At 47.8% G+C, this 13914-nt stretch overlaps 1 long non-coding RNA gene across 1 annotated transcript; it reads right to left on the bottom strand.

Moving 5' to 3' along the window:
• Positions 1-2403: 2403 nt before the first annotated feature.
• On the bottom strand, positions 2404-5425 carry LOC132712302 (uncharacterized). The gene is made up of 2 exons (XR_015728766.1): positions 5164-5425; positions 2404-4214 (listed from the first exon to the last, which is right to left on the bottom strand). It is a non-coding gene; the product is annotated as an uncharacterized LOC132712302 (long non-coding RNA).
• Positions 5426-13914: the final 8489 nt, after the last annotated feature.

Below are 13914 nucleotides of genomic sequence, written 5' to 3'. Positions count from 1 at the left end.
ACCTTCTCCATGCGCAGAAGGTAAAAAACACATTACTTCCTGGTTAAAACCAGGAAGTAATTACACCCGGGTGGGTGGGTGGAGCTTTGCTCCACCATCACTACCGGATCACCAAACCACCGGCCAAGATTGCTACAGGACTGGGCAATCCGGTCTGATCTGGGTGCATTTCACCCCTGGTATTCAGCCAGTTCGGACCAATTCAGGTGAACCAGTAGCTGCGATCGCGGATGGACCTGCCTACCCGCCCTGGTGCTATGCTGTCCTATTTAGCCATGTTTTAGAGGCTGGGCGCATGTATGGAAGTGTTCTGTCCCCGTCTCACACACGCACACAAACAGACAGCCGGGGGTTAAATAAACTGGCAGACAACTAATTCTTTCGATAAGAGGCTTGGCAGCAACCCAGTAACTGCTTGCCAAGAACTTTACTCATAAACAAAATACACACAGTTCAAGCATTGTCCAGTTCGTAAAATAAATCCAAGGCAGATAATGTTGTTTCCAAAGATGAAATGTGACTGGATAGTAGTTAGTTTTGTCCGTCACAGAGTCTGAATGGCCACCTCACCCCCTTTTATACCCTGTGGGGTGTGATCCAGTGACTCAGCTTAATCTCTGGCACGCCTTTTCTTCTGTTGCACGCACTTATCTCTGTGACGCTGGCGTGGATCCAGCCAAGACTCATTTCCCTCATCACTGTCCACCTGTGGCTGTGTGGACGTGCTTGGCCCCGGCCCTATCTCTTGACCTTCGGTGGACACCGAAGGCATTGCCAGAGAGGAGGGTCCTGAAGAGGGAGGCCTTGCCAACTCCTCTCCTTCACTCTCGGAGTCCTCTCCTGCCGATGACACAGGCTCAGGTAACGGAGCCACAACAGGAAGTTGCGCATGAGAGCAAATCATATGTGCGGAAGGGTGGGCGTATCAGATATATATTGATGGTCATGCTCATTTGGTTCTATGAGGAAGTTATTTGTTCAATACAGCTTCAGGTTCAAAAGGTTGTTTTATTATTTATATACATGCATACAATAATGAACAGGGTGTCCTGTTGCATTTTTACCCTAACTGTATCACTCAGATGTTGAGAGGAGAGAGAAGTTCGGGTGTTGTCTCGCTGAGAGATAGATGAGAGAGAGAGAAAAAAAAGGGGGAAGATATCCAAGTGGTTTCTAGGTAAGAGTCCAATAAGAGAGTTCATTGGCTGATAGTCACATGTGATGTCTGTAAAGACTTAACCCCTTCTAGTCTCTAGTGCATCATATGCAGGCAATATCTAACAGGGCGCATTTGTGGAAGGCGCGCATGCGAAGCGAGCATGCACATGCAGGGTGAACCGGTGGTAACAATATATGAAACCTACCTCTGCGACCCTGTTATTCTGTTTATCTCATTCTCCTGGCCTTTGCAGATTCATCATCCATTTATAGTCAGAGAAAGGTTAAGGTGGCTCATTAAAATGAGATTTGTCCACTGTCTGTCTCATTGGACATTGTTCTGGTCCATCAAGCATGGTACGGATTGTTTTCTTGGCTCCAGTGGGGCTGAGGTGGAGCATCGGAGAGAAAGAACTAGTTTCTAGTTCTAAGCCTCAATCAACGAAGGTGCCAGAAGGCAAGAACAGTTAAAACAAAAGGGACAACTTGGGAGTAAGGCCTGGACATGATTGGCCCCTCCCATAAGGCTTAAAAGAGGAGCAAAGGCCAACTGTGATGGTGAACTTAAATCTAACAAACAAAATGGCGGCTGTCATGCTGGCTGAAGAATTCTGGAAGTTGAAGCCCACAAATCTTAAAGTTGTCAAAGCTGGAGACCCCTGCGCTAGAGGATGCCTGCGTCAGCCAAATTTGGGTAACCCAATTCCCGTGATCAACTAACGGCATCATCACAGCTGTTGTAATCTTAATTTTATTTAGCAATCAGGATATCGTGACAGCTGTGAACCCTGTTGTCAAATGGTTATTACTCACCTTAAGCCACTGGACGCAGTATGGACTATGGGTTGGTTAAATCAATCCAATGAATTGAAGTGTGTCCCTCTCTCTCTATCCTCAAAATTCAGACCCAAAAAAACAACATTGGTCTCTGGGATCTGCATACTAATGGCATCATTAAAGCAGAAGCATTGCAATTATTCACTGCCTTCCCAGCTAAGGAGGTGATAAATTCAAATGACTGCCAGATAGAGAATTGTGCCTTTTGCCTTAGGAAAGAATGCAAAATTTGTTAGAATTATTTTATTAGGGGAATAATACTAGTAATAATAGGATTACAGTTAGTCCTCAACTTACAACCACAATGGAGCCCAAAGTTGCTGCTGCTAAGCGAGGTAGTTGTTGAGTGAGTCTTGTTCCATTTTATGACTTTTCTCCCCACAAATATTAAGTGGATCACTGCAATTGTTTTCTCTTTTTTTTTGTAAATATTTTTTATTTATTTTTTCAAATTTAAACATAAAAACATAACTTTCAAGAGCAAAAATCTCGTTCCGGTCATAGATGGTTACCACGCTTACATTCCTTTCACAAGCTCAATTCACAATTTCCATTACATCTTTTATAAATAAACAAAAAAAGAAGAAAAAGAAGATAAAAAAGAAATTCAAAACTTAAGAAAAAACCAATTTTACCTCAAATTTCACATTTTCATCTATATAAATCCATTATATCTATCCAAAATTAGTTTCAAATTCACTTTCACTCATTTTTACATCTGCATAACAATTCTAAACATATCTTTATTCTTCTTTACCTTATATCTTATACAAGTCATATCAAAATAATTTTTACAATATTCTAACTTCTTGTTAAGTGTTTACCTTACAATTGTTAAATTGGTAATATGGTGGTTAAGTGAACCTGGCTTAGATAGATAGATAGATAGAAAGATAGATAGATAGATAGATAGATAGATAGATAGACAGACAGACAGACAGACAGACAGACAGACAGACAGACAGACAGAATTCTTTATTGGCCAACTGTGATTGGACACACAAGGAATTTGGTCCATATGCTCTCAGTGTACATAAAAAGAAAAGATACATTCGTCAAGAATCATAAGGTACAACACTTAATGATAGTCATAGGGTACAAATAAGCAATCAAATCATACTAGGAAACAATCAATACGAATTGTAAGGATACAGCAACAGGTTACAGTCATGCACTCATAAGTGGGAGGAGATGGGTGATAGGAACGGTGAGAAGATTAATAGTAATAGTAATGCAGACTTAGTGAATAGTTTGACAGTGTTGAGGGAATTATTTGTTTAGCAGAGTGATGGCGTTCGGGGAAAAAACTGTCCTTGTGTCTAGTTGTTCTGGTGTGCAGTGCTCTATAGCGTCGTTTTGAGGGTAGGAGTTGAAACAATTTATGTCCAAGATGTGAGGGGTCTGTAGATATTTTCACAGCCCTCTTTTTGACTCGTGCAGTAGACAGGTCCTCAATGGAAGGCAGTTAGGTAGTAATTGCTTTTTCTGCATGACCCTGGGACACTGCAACCATCGGCAAATGGGCCGTTTCTGGCCTCCGGAGGCCCTCTGGGGGTGGGGGGGGTGAGGAAGGCTGTTTTCACCTCCCCAGGCTCCTAGAAAGCATCTGGAGCCTGTGAAGAGAGAAAAACAGGCCTTCCGGTCCCTCTGGAAGTTGGCAATGGGCCATTTTTAGGGCCTCCGGAGGCCCTCCGGAGGGGTAGGGAACGCCATTTTCACCTCCCCAGGGTCCTAGAAAGGCTCTGGAGCCTGGGGAGGGCAAAAAGCAGGCCTACTGAGGCCACCATGCCATCACGTGCCAGATGCGTGGGACCGTGGGAGGGGAGTCACGCACACATGCGCAGGGGGTGGGATGCATAGAATTATGGGTCTGGGTACGTGCACGCATGACCCCCTTCCCCCGTGCGACCCCTGCTTTTGGCACGTGATGGCAAAAAAGTTAGCCATCAATGACCTAGGGGGTTGGACTAGAAACTGACTAGGTGGCTCAGTGGCTAAGACACTGAGCTTGTTGATCAGAAAAGTCGGCAGTTCGGCGGTTCGAATCCCCAGTACAGATCTCCTGCGTGAGCAGGGGGGTTGGACTAGATGACCTCCAAGGTCCCTCCCAACTCTGTTCCTGTTACCTCCAAGGTCTCTTCCAACTCTGTTATTCTGTTCTGTTCTGTTCTGTTCCGTTCCGCTCCGTTCCGCTCCGCTCCGCTCCACTCTATTCTAAACTGAAGAAGATCACGAAATATAAACGTCTACAAATAGAAATAGAACAACTGTAGCAAAAGAAAGCAAAGGAAGTAACCAATACTCATAGGCAGCTCGGGTGCAATCCGAAAAACATCTGGAGCATCACTTGAACACCGCGAGCATTGACAAAATCACCATCAGTCAATTGCAGAAGGCAGCTTTGCTTGGAAACAGCTTACATCCTGCTATGAGACTTTCAACAGCATCAAACGACAACATTGGCCTGTCCTAGATCTCTGGGAAGAGTTGATAAATAGATAAAAATTCCAAATCCAGTCTAAATTTCTGGCTGACCATATGACCAACAACAACAACAACAACAACAACAATTGTTGAGCCTTGGTAGTACAGTGGTCTAAAGCACCCTGTTATTAAGACCAGCTGCCTGCAATTACTGCAGGTTCGAATCTCGTCAGGCTCAAGGTTGACTCAGCCTTCCATCCTTTCTAAGGTAGGTGAAATGAGGACCCAGTTTGTGGGGGCAATAAGCTGACTTTGTATAAATATACAAAAGGATGAAGGCTATTGCTTAACGCACTGTAAGCTGCCCTGAGTCTCCGGAGAAGGGTGGCATATAAATCAAATCAAATCAAATCAAATAATAATAATAATAATAATAATAATAATAATAATAATAATAATAATAATTGTATAACATGCTTTTCAACTAGGCAAATAAGCAACGAAGAATTCAAAGGGCTATTAAAATATCAGGGTGGCAGAAGACAACCAGTAATTACAAATCTTTGCACAATAAAATTACAAAAGCGTGACAACCTAATAAAAGCCAACCAATTTATAGTCAGTAAAACAGCAAAACCAATTAAGTTACATGCAATTCCAAACCGTAGCAAAATTGCCAATAGAGCAGTTCGGTTGAATAAAGAACCCATAAAACAATAAAAGTTAAAAGTCTGAACGCTTTACCTGCCTGGTGACGGATCGGATGTCACATATGGCTCGGTTTCGTCCGTTTCGCCTCAGAATGAAATAAAGGTTTTTGAAGCTTTCTTAAGGAGAAAGGCTGGTATGCCGTTTTCTTTCATTCTTCTCCTGTTGTGAGTTGCCCGGAATTACTTGCGTGACATGGGCAGCCACACAAACGGAAATAACAGCAGCAATAACAAAAGAGACAACAAACACTGTTTCTGCCGAAAAGCTGAAGAAACTCTTCCTTCCTTCCTTCCTTCCTTCCTTCCTTCCTTCCTTCCTTCCTTCCTCCCTCCCTCCCTTCTCCTTCCTTCCCTCCTTCCCATTCCTCCCCTCACTCTCTCCTTCCCTCCCTCCCTCTCTTCTTTCTCTCCCTCCCCTCCCTCCCCTCCCTCCCTTCTTTCTCTCCTTCCTTCCCTCCCATCCTTCCTCTCCTACCCTTCTTTCCTTCTTTCCCTCCCTTCCATTCCTCCCCTCTCTCCTTCCCTTCCTCCTTCCTTTCACTCTCCCTCCCATTCCTCCCCTTCCTTTCTTCCTTCCTTCTTTCTCACCTTCCTTCCCTCCCATCCTTCCTCTCCTCCCCTTCTTTCCTTCTTTCTCTCCCTCCCCTCCCTCCCTTTCCTCCCCTCTCCTCCCCTCTCCTCATGTCAACTCCCCTCCCCTCTCTCATTCTCCCTCTCCTCTCCTCCCCTTCCTTCCTTCTTTCTCTTCCTTCCTCCCCTCCCTTTCTTCCCCTTCCTCACTCCCTCGCCTCCCCTTCCTTCCTCCCTCTCCTCCCCTCCCTCCCTCTCCTCTCCTCCCCTCTCTCCCCTCCTCCCTCTCCTCTCCTCTCCTCCCCTTCCTTCCTTCTTTCTCTTCCTTCCTCCCCTCCCTTTCTTCCCCTTCCTCCCTTCCTCCCTCTCTCCCTCTCCTCCCTCCCTCCCTAGCCTTCCCTTCCTTCCTCCCTCTCCTCCCCTCCCTCCCTCTCCTCTCCTCCCCTCCCTCCCATCCTCCCACTCCTCTCCTCCCCTTCCTTCCTTCTTTCTCTTCTTTCCTCCCCTCCCTTTCTTCCCCTTCCTTCCTCCCTCCCTCTCCTCCCTCCCTCCCTCGCCTCCCCTTCCTTCCTCCCTCTCCTCCCCTCCCTCCCATCCTCCCTCTCCTCTCCTCTCCTCCCCTTCCTTCCTTCTTTCTCTTCCTTCCTCCCCTCCCTCCCTTTCCTCCCCTTCCTCCCTCCCTCCCTTCTCCTTCCTTCCCTCCTTCCCATTCCTCCCCTCCCTCTCTCCTTCCCTCCCTCCCTCCCTTCTTTCTCTCCCTCCCCTTCCTCCCTTCTTTCTCTCCTTCCTTCCTTCCCTCCCATCCTTCCTCTTCTCCCCTTCTTTCCTTCTTTCTTCCTCCCTCCCCTCCCTCCCTTTCCTCCCCTCTCCTCCCCTCTCCTCATGTCAACTCCCCTCCCCTCTCTCATTCTCCCTCTCCTCTCCTCCCCTTCCTTCCTTCTTTCTCTTCCTTCCTCCCCTCCCTTTCTTCCCCTTCCTTCCTCCCTCCCTCCCTCTCCTTCCTCACTCCCTCGCCTCCCCTTCCTTCCTCCCTCTCCTCCCCTCCCTCCCTCTCCTCCCCTCTCTCCCCTCCTCCCTTCCTTCCTTCTTTCTCTTCCTTCCTCCCCTCCCTTTCTTCCCCTTCCTCCCTCCCTCCCTCTCCTTCCTCACTCCCTCGCCTCCCCTTCCTTCCTCCCTCTCCTCCCCTCCCTCCCTCCCTCTCCTCCCCTCCCTCCCATCCTCCCTCTCCTCTCCTCCCCTTCCTTCCTTCTTTCTCTTCCTTCCTCCCCTCCCTCCCTTTCCTCCCCTCCCTCCCTCCCTCCCTCCATTCCTTCCTTCCTTCTCTTCCTTCCTCCCCTCCCTTTCTTCCCCTTCCTTCCTCCCTCCCTCCCTCTCCTTCCTCACTCCCTCGCCTCCCCTTCCTTCCTCCCTCTCCTCCCCTCCCTCCCTCTCCTCCCCTCTCTCCCCTCCTCCCTTCCTTCCTTCTTTCTCTTCCTTCCTCCCCTCCCTTTCTTCCCCTTCCTCCCTCCCTCCCTCTCCTTCCTCACTCCCTCGCCTCCCCTTCCTTCCTCCCTCTCCTCCCCTCCCTCCCTCCCTCTCCTCCCCTCCCTCCCATCCTCCCTCTCCTCTCCTCCCCTTCCTTCCTTCTTTCTCTTCCTTCCTCCCCTCCCTCCCTTTCCTCCCCTCCCTCCCTCCCTCCCTCCATTCCTTCCTTCCTTCTCTTCCTTCCTCCCCTCCCTTTCTTCCCCTTCCTTCCTCCCTCCCTCCCTCTCCTTCCTCACTCCCTCGCCTCCCCTTCCTTCCTCCCTCTCCTCCCCTCCCTCCCTCTCCTCCCCTCTCTCCCCTCCTCCCTTCCTTCCTTCTTTCTCTTCCTTCCTCCCCTCCCTTTCTTCCCCTTCCTCCCTCCCTCCCTCTCCTTCCTCACTCCCTCGCCTCCCCTTCCTTCCTCCCTCTCCTCCCCTCCCTCCCTCCCTCTCCTCCCCTCCCTCCCATCCTCCCTCTCCTCTCCTCCCCTTCCTTCCTTCTTTCTCTTCCTTCCTCCCCTCCCTCCCTTTCCTCCCCTCCCTCCCTCCCTCCCTCCATTCCTTCCTTCCTTCCTTTCTTCTTTCCTTCCTACTGGGGATTGCTTTCAATATATCATTTTCACATGTTTTTTCTTCAGAGTTTCCCTCGCTGGCTCTGCACTTAGCATCTTTAGTAAAAGTACATTTTCTCTAACACCTATGAAGTCAAGGGTCGTTCTTTCCTAGGGAGCAAGCTGGGGCCAGTCTGACAGCAATTGCCATCAATCTAAGCCTGGTTGTCAAGTATCCGAACTTTGATTATATGACCATAGGGATATTTTGACAGTTGTAACTTTAAGGACCAGTCTTAAGTCACTTTTTTTCAGTGCTGTTGTAACTTCAAATGATGACTTCAAACGATAAATCACTGTCACCTGGTGATTGGTCCAAAGTCATCCAGTGGCTTTCATGACCAAGGTAGGGCTAGAACTCGTGGTGGCTCAGTGGCTGAGCTTGTCGATCGAAAGGTCGGAAGTTCAATGGTTTGAATCCCTAGCGCCACGTAACGGGGTGAGCTCCCGTTACTTGTCCCAGCTTCTGCCAACCTAGCAGTTCGAAAGCACGTAAAAAATGCAAGTAGAAAAATAGGGACCCCCTTTGGTAGGAAGGTGACAGCGTTCCGTGCGCCTTTGGCGTTGAGTCATGCCGGTCACATGACCACGGAGACATCTTCGTGCTGGCTCTTCAGCTTTGAAATGGAGATGAGCACCGCCCCCTAGAGTCAGGAACGACTAGCACATATGTGCGAGGGGAACTTTTGCCTTTACCTAGAACTCACTGTCTCTTGGTGATTGGTGGTTGTAAGTCAATGACTACTTATAGTCCCTGCGTAGAATCTCTGCTTTTTTTTAAAAAAATTCCAAGCGAAGAGATTTATTGGGATTTTTTTCCCCTCCCCTTCCATAAAAGCAATGGGATAATTTGCATTTATTTTTATGCTGACAGGAGAGAGGGTGTAAACCCCTCTTCGCTTCAGTCTTCTGTCTCAAATCCTCCTTTTTCTTCCTCCTCCTCTTGACATCAGGTGCTCCCGTTTGCAGGAGAAGGTGGGGGAATCTGAGGTCGGATCTTTCCTTTCAGAATTATCTCTCGTTTCATTGACCCCAGAAAGAAAATTCTGAGCTCTGTAAGAGGGCAGCCTTCCCAGAGACAGAGAGACCGAGCTGCAGCTTTGGTGTTATATTTAGCCATGTCATGCAGAGTTCGCAAAGGTGGGTTTCACATAATTTTACCACTGGTTCACCGCGCACCGAAAATGTGAGCACTGTTGTGGCCCGCCAGCGGCCAGAAGAGCTGGCAGCAGATTCGGATAGTGAGGAGGTTGGGGAGGAACATGGGCCAGTCCTGGAGTCTGGGGAAGGCTTGGATGAGGGCACTGAGTCGGAGGCAGAGAGCAGGCCAAAGCCATCTGGTAGTTCTTTGCTGCCTCCGGAGTCTGACATCAGCGAGGCAGAAGAACAGCGGGAGCCTGTTCCCAGTGTGCACATGCGCAGAGCTGCCAGGAGACAGGAACAATTAAGGAAACAGGGTCGACTTGGGAGTAAGGCTTGGAGATGATTGGCCCCTCCCATAAGACATAAAGGAAAAGCAAACGGGATATGAGCTTTTGCAGGAAGCAATTAGTTCATCTGGTCGGTGGAAAAGTTCTGTTTGACTCTGTGCTAAGTTTGGCCTTGTCCTGCGTGTGGCAGTTAGTTCTCTGGCAGCATTCCAAGGGAGATAAGGTGGGTGTTTGTAAACACTCCCCTGAAAGACTGTTTGAGAAGCCTTTCGGACTGGGAATGACAATAATTCACAGCTGTATGAATAAAAGAGGTTTGCCAGGACTAAGATTGTGCTGTATACTTTCTAAGGAAGCCTAGGTCAGAACAAGCGGACACGGCTTGCACACATGCTCGCGGCTTAGAAAATGTGGCTAAATAGGATGGCATAGCACCAGGGCGGGTGGGTGGCCCCACCTCACCCGCAAGTCGCCACTACCGGTTTACCCGAACTGATCTGAACCAGCTCAATACCACCTCTGCGAGAGTTGGTATATAACATGGACAGCTATATCAATGTTTTAAATAAAAAAATAAATAAATTAGTTACCGGGCAAAAGGGCTAACAAAAAAACTCCCCAACCCATCTCACCCCCAAATCATCTTTTCTTTTTAACTTTGTGCCTTTTTTATTATTATTTTTTTTCATTTTATTTTCTTTTGAACGGATGCTTTCAGCAGCAAATCCTGCCAAATTATAAGCAGGTGGCTGGTTGAGCTTTCAGGAGACATTAGAAGTTTTATTTTTAAGCATTTAGCCTGATGTTGATTACCTCTTCAGAGACGTCCTGATTTTTCTTAATTCTGAGTTATCAAGCTGCCCGTAACCCCAGAGGCAACTCGGCGACGGCGGGATTTTAACCCTGCTTGTGTTGATGATGCAAAATGTTCAATTAAAATGGTGTCTTTTTCTCTCGTTCCCCCATGGACCCAATTATAACTGCATCTCATAAAATTGGGGGGGGGGAAAGGCTGGCGGATGGGCGGGCGGGGGGGAAGATCTTCTGCTTCTTTCTTTCTTGTCCACGATGGTCTTGTCCAGATGCCGACTTGTTAAATCTTTACCTTCCCAAGCAAAGCAGGATGACAATAACAGCCTTCTTGTTATTGTTTGTCTGCAAAGGTGAGATGGATAGAAAGATAGAGCTGGGGGCAGGCTCAGCTCTTGGGTCCTCGCAGGGCATCCATATTAATTAATCTCTCACTGAAGACTGGGTAAGCTAAAATAACCAAGAAAAAAAACTCACAAAAAAGGACTTCAAGGAAGCTTCCTCTCCCTTCATTGATTTGGTCCACCTAGCACAGCGGCAGCAAATATTTTGCCCTCGGTGTGTCAAAAATGCAGGAAATGTCTAATTTGACTCTGCTGGCAGGTCACGACCCCTCCCCGAATAAAAGAAGAAAAAAAACTGCTTTTCTATTTTTGAGAAAGTCAGTTTGATTTAGTGGTTAAGGCACCCGGCTAGAAACTGGGAGACTGTGAGTTCTAGTCCTGCCTTAGCCATGAAAGTTGTACTACCAAGAGCCTTGGAAGTACAGTGGTCTAAGGCACCCTGTTATTAAGCTGGTTATTAAGACCAGATGCCTGCAATTACTGCAGGTTCGAATCTCGCCAAAGCTCAAGGTTGACTCAGCCTTCCATCCTTTCTAAGGTAGGTAAATTGAGGACCCGGTTTGTGGGGGCAATAAGCTGACTTTGTATAAATATACAAAAGAATGAAGGCTATTGCTTAACGCATTGTAAGCCGCCCTGAGTCTCCGGAGAAGGGCGGCATATAAATCAAATTAAAAAAAAAAAAGTTGCCTGTATGACCAATCACCAGGAGATAGTGAGTTCTAGTCCCACCTTAGGCAGGAAAGCTGCCTGTAGGACCAATCATCAGGAGATAGTGAGTTCTAGTCCGGTTTTAGGCAGGAGAGCTGGCTGGGTGATTCTGAGCCAATCATCAGGAGACTGTGAGTTCTAGTCCTGCCTTAGGCGTGAAAGCCGGCAATGTGACTTTGGGCCAATCACCAGAAGACTGTGAGTTCTAGTCCCGCCTTAGGCAGGAAAGCTGCCTGTACGACCAATCATCAGGAGATAGTGAGTTCTAGTTCTGCCTTAGGCAGGAAAGCTGGTTGGACAATTTTGAGCCAATCATCAGAGACTGTGAGTTCTGGTCCCACCTTAGCCATGAAGGTTGCCTGGATGATCTTGAACCAATCACTCTCTGCCAGCCCATCCCACTTCACCTGGCTGCTGTTGTGGGGAAAATAACTGGTGTCATTTCTCAAAGAATGTGGTGAAAAACATATTCTTCACTCCCCCTGTTTTCCCCACAACAACCTTGTAAGGTGGCTTGGGCTGAGAGAGAGGAGTTGGCCTTAAGTCCCCTAGTTGGCTTTCCTGCTTAAGGCGGGACTAGAACTCCCAGTCTCTTGGTGATTGGCCTAAAGCCTTCCAGCTGGTTTTCCTGTTTAAGGCGGGACTAGAACTCCCAGTCTCTTGGTGATTGGCCTAAAGCCTTCCAGCTGGCTTTCTTGCTTAAGGCGGGACTAGAACTCCCAGTCTCTTGGTGATTGGCCTAAAGCCTTCCAGCTGGCTTTCCTGCTTAAGGCGGGACTAGAACTCCCAGTCTCCTGGTTTCTAGCCTGGTGCCTTAACCACTAGACCAAACTGGCTAATATAACAACATCGCATCGCATCACAACACAACATAACACAACATAACGACCTACCATACCATAACCCATCCTATAATGATAAACAGAATAGAGCAACAGAGTTAAACTTGCTGGGCTGATGATAGAACACGTAGCAGAAAGGCATACAAATCCAGAAAAAAAAAGCTTCAATACTGTGACTTAAGGGATTTGGCAACCTAATATCTAGTACAGTGATGGCTAACCTTTTTGCCATCATGTGCCAGGAAGGGGGGGGGCGGGGGAAGTTCATGTGCACTCATGCCCACACCCATAATTCTATGCGCCCCACCCTGCGCATGCATACGTGACCCCTCCCACCCTGCTCCTGGCACGCGATGGCCCAGTAGGCCTTCCCCACCCCCTTGGAGGCCCTAGTGAGGCTCTGGAGGCTGGGGACAGCAAAATAGTCACTTCCTGTCTAACCAAAAGTTGGAAAACAGGCTATTTCAGGCCGCCGGAGGGCCTCCAAGCGGGTGGGGAAGGCTGTTTTCACCCTCCCCAGATGCATAGAGAGGATCTGGAGCCAGGTGAGAAAGAAAAACGGGCCTTCCCCACCCCACCCCCCAGGCCCTCCGGAGGCAGGAAACAGCCTGTTTCCCTACTTCTGGTGAGCCCAGAAGGCCCGAAAATCAGCTGGCACACCGGAGCTGAGCTGGTGTGCCACAAAACATGGCTCCGCGTGCCACCTGTGGCACGCGTGCTATAGGCTCGCCACCACGGATCTAGTACTTCGAGTTTTTCCATCCATCCCGATGACCCATATTTACCATCCGGATATTTAAAATACTTTTTTTTTTTTTTTTTAGTTGGTAACCTTAATGGCACATCTTTGAAGTGTCTCCCAGCCCCCCCCCCCGGCCAGGAGATAATTTCATAAATATTTCAAAAAGATTCTGCATGTCCATATGGCAGACGGTGGTGCTCTTAGCTGCACAATTTCTTCCCTAAGAACAAAAGTCCTAATAGGAGGGTTAGAATCCTGCCTGACAGACATTTCTCAGAATAAAGTGGAATGCTCAGTCGAAATAGTGGTTTAATTAAAGTGAAAACAACACACAGACACCCCCCCCCAAAAAAACAAAAAAACCCACCACCCTTTGCATCTTCCTAAAAACTCATCAAGTGAGACTGAGATCCGTGTTCTATTGGACTTGATTGACAGAAGGAACAGATTGACTTGGCATGTTGCTAGAGCTCATTAATCTTGTTCAAATACCTACTAGAGAAAATGCAGAGATTTCTCTACAAGCTGTTCTCCGCGCAGCACTTAAGACTCTTCGGGTTGCTGGCCGTCTCCTATCACAAGAAGACAAAGGAAGGGAGAGAACATTATTTTAATTATATGTTTCCAAACCACTTCGGAGCTCTGACCACAGTGTCTAAAACTGACAGCCAACGCAGGCATTTTAGAGGTTAGGATTTAGCTTTTGCTAAAAGATCTTCAATCTTCCTCTGATTAGTGAGAGGAAAGGGGAGGAAAAAAAAGCAAAACCAAATCCTTTTTCCATTTTGTTTCATTTTTAAGCGGGTTGTCTTTCCGTGTTCGTCTTTGGCTTTCGTTGAAGGCAATGCTACACCCACCCGTATTGTGACGTACCTTCAACTTTGCATTTAGAATACTTCAAAAGTGTGTTTCAACACACACAGTTTTGCACACAACCGTTTCAAAGGCAAAGACTAAAAGGCATTTATTTGAACCAGTGGTGAAATCCCATTTTTTTTACTAGCGGTTCTGGGGGCGTGTCTTGGTGGGCGTGGTGTGTCTTGGTGGGCGTGGCAGGGGAAGGATACTGCAAAATCTCCATTCCCACCCCACTCCAGGGAATGGATATTGCAAATTCCCCATTCCCTCCCCATTCCTGGGGGGAGGATACTGCAAAATCTCCATTCCCACCCCACTCCTGGGGGAAGGATACTGCAAAATCTCCATTCCCACCCCACTCCTGG

This window comes from Pantherophis guttatus, chromosome 7, assembly GCF_059756535.1.
Source record: "Pantherophis guttatus breed Tessera chromosome 7, ASM5975653v1, whole genome shotgun sequence".
NCBI classification, from domain to species: Eukaryota; Metazoa; Chordata; class Lepidosauria; order Squamata; family Colubridae; genus Pantherophis; species Pantherophis guttatus.
This window is presented reverse-complemented; position numbering and strand designations above follow the sequence as displayed.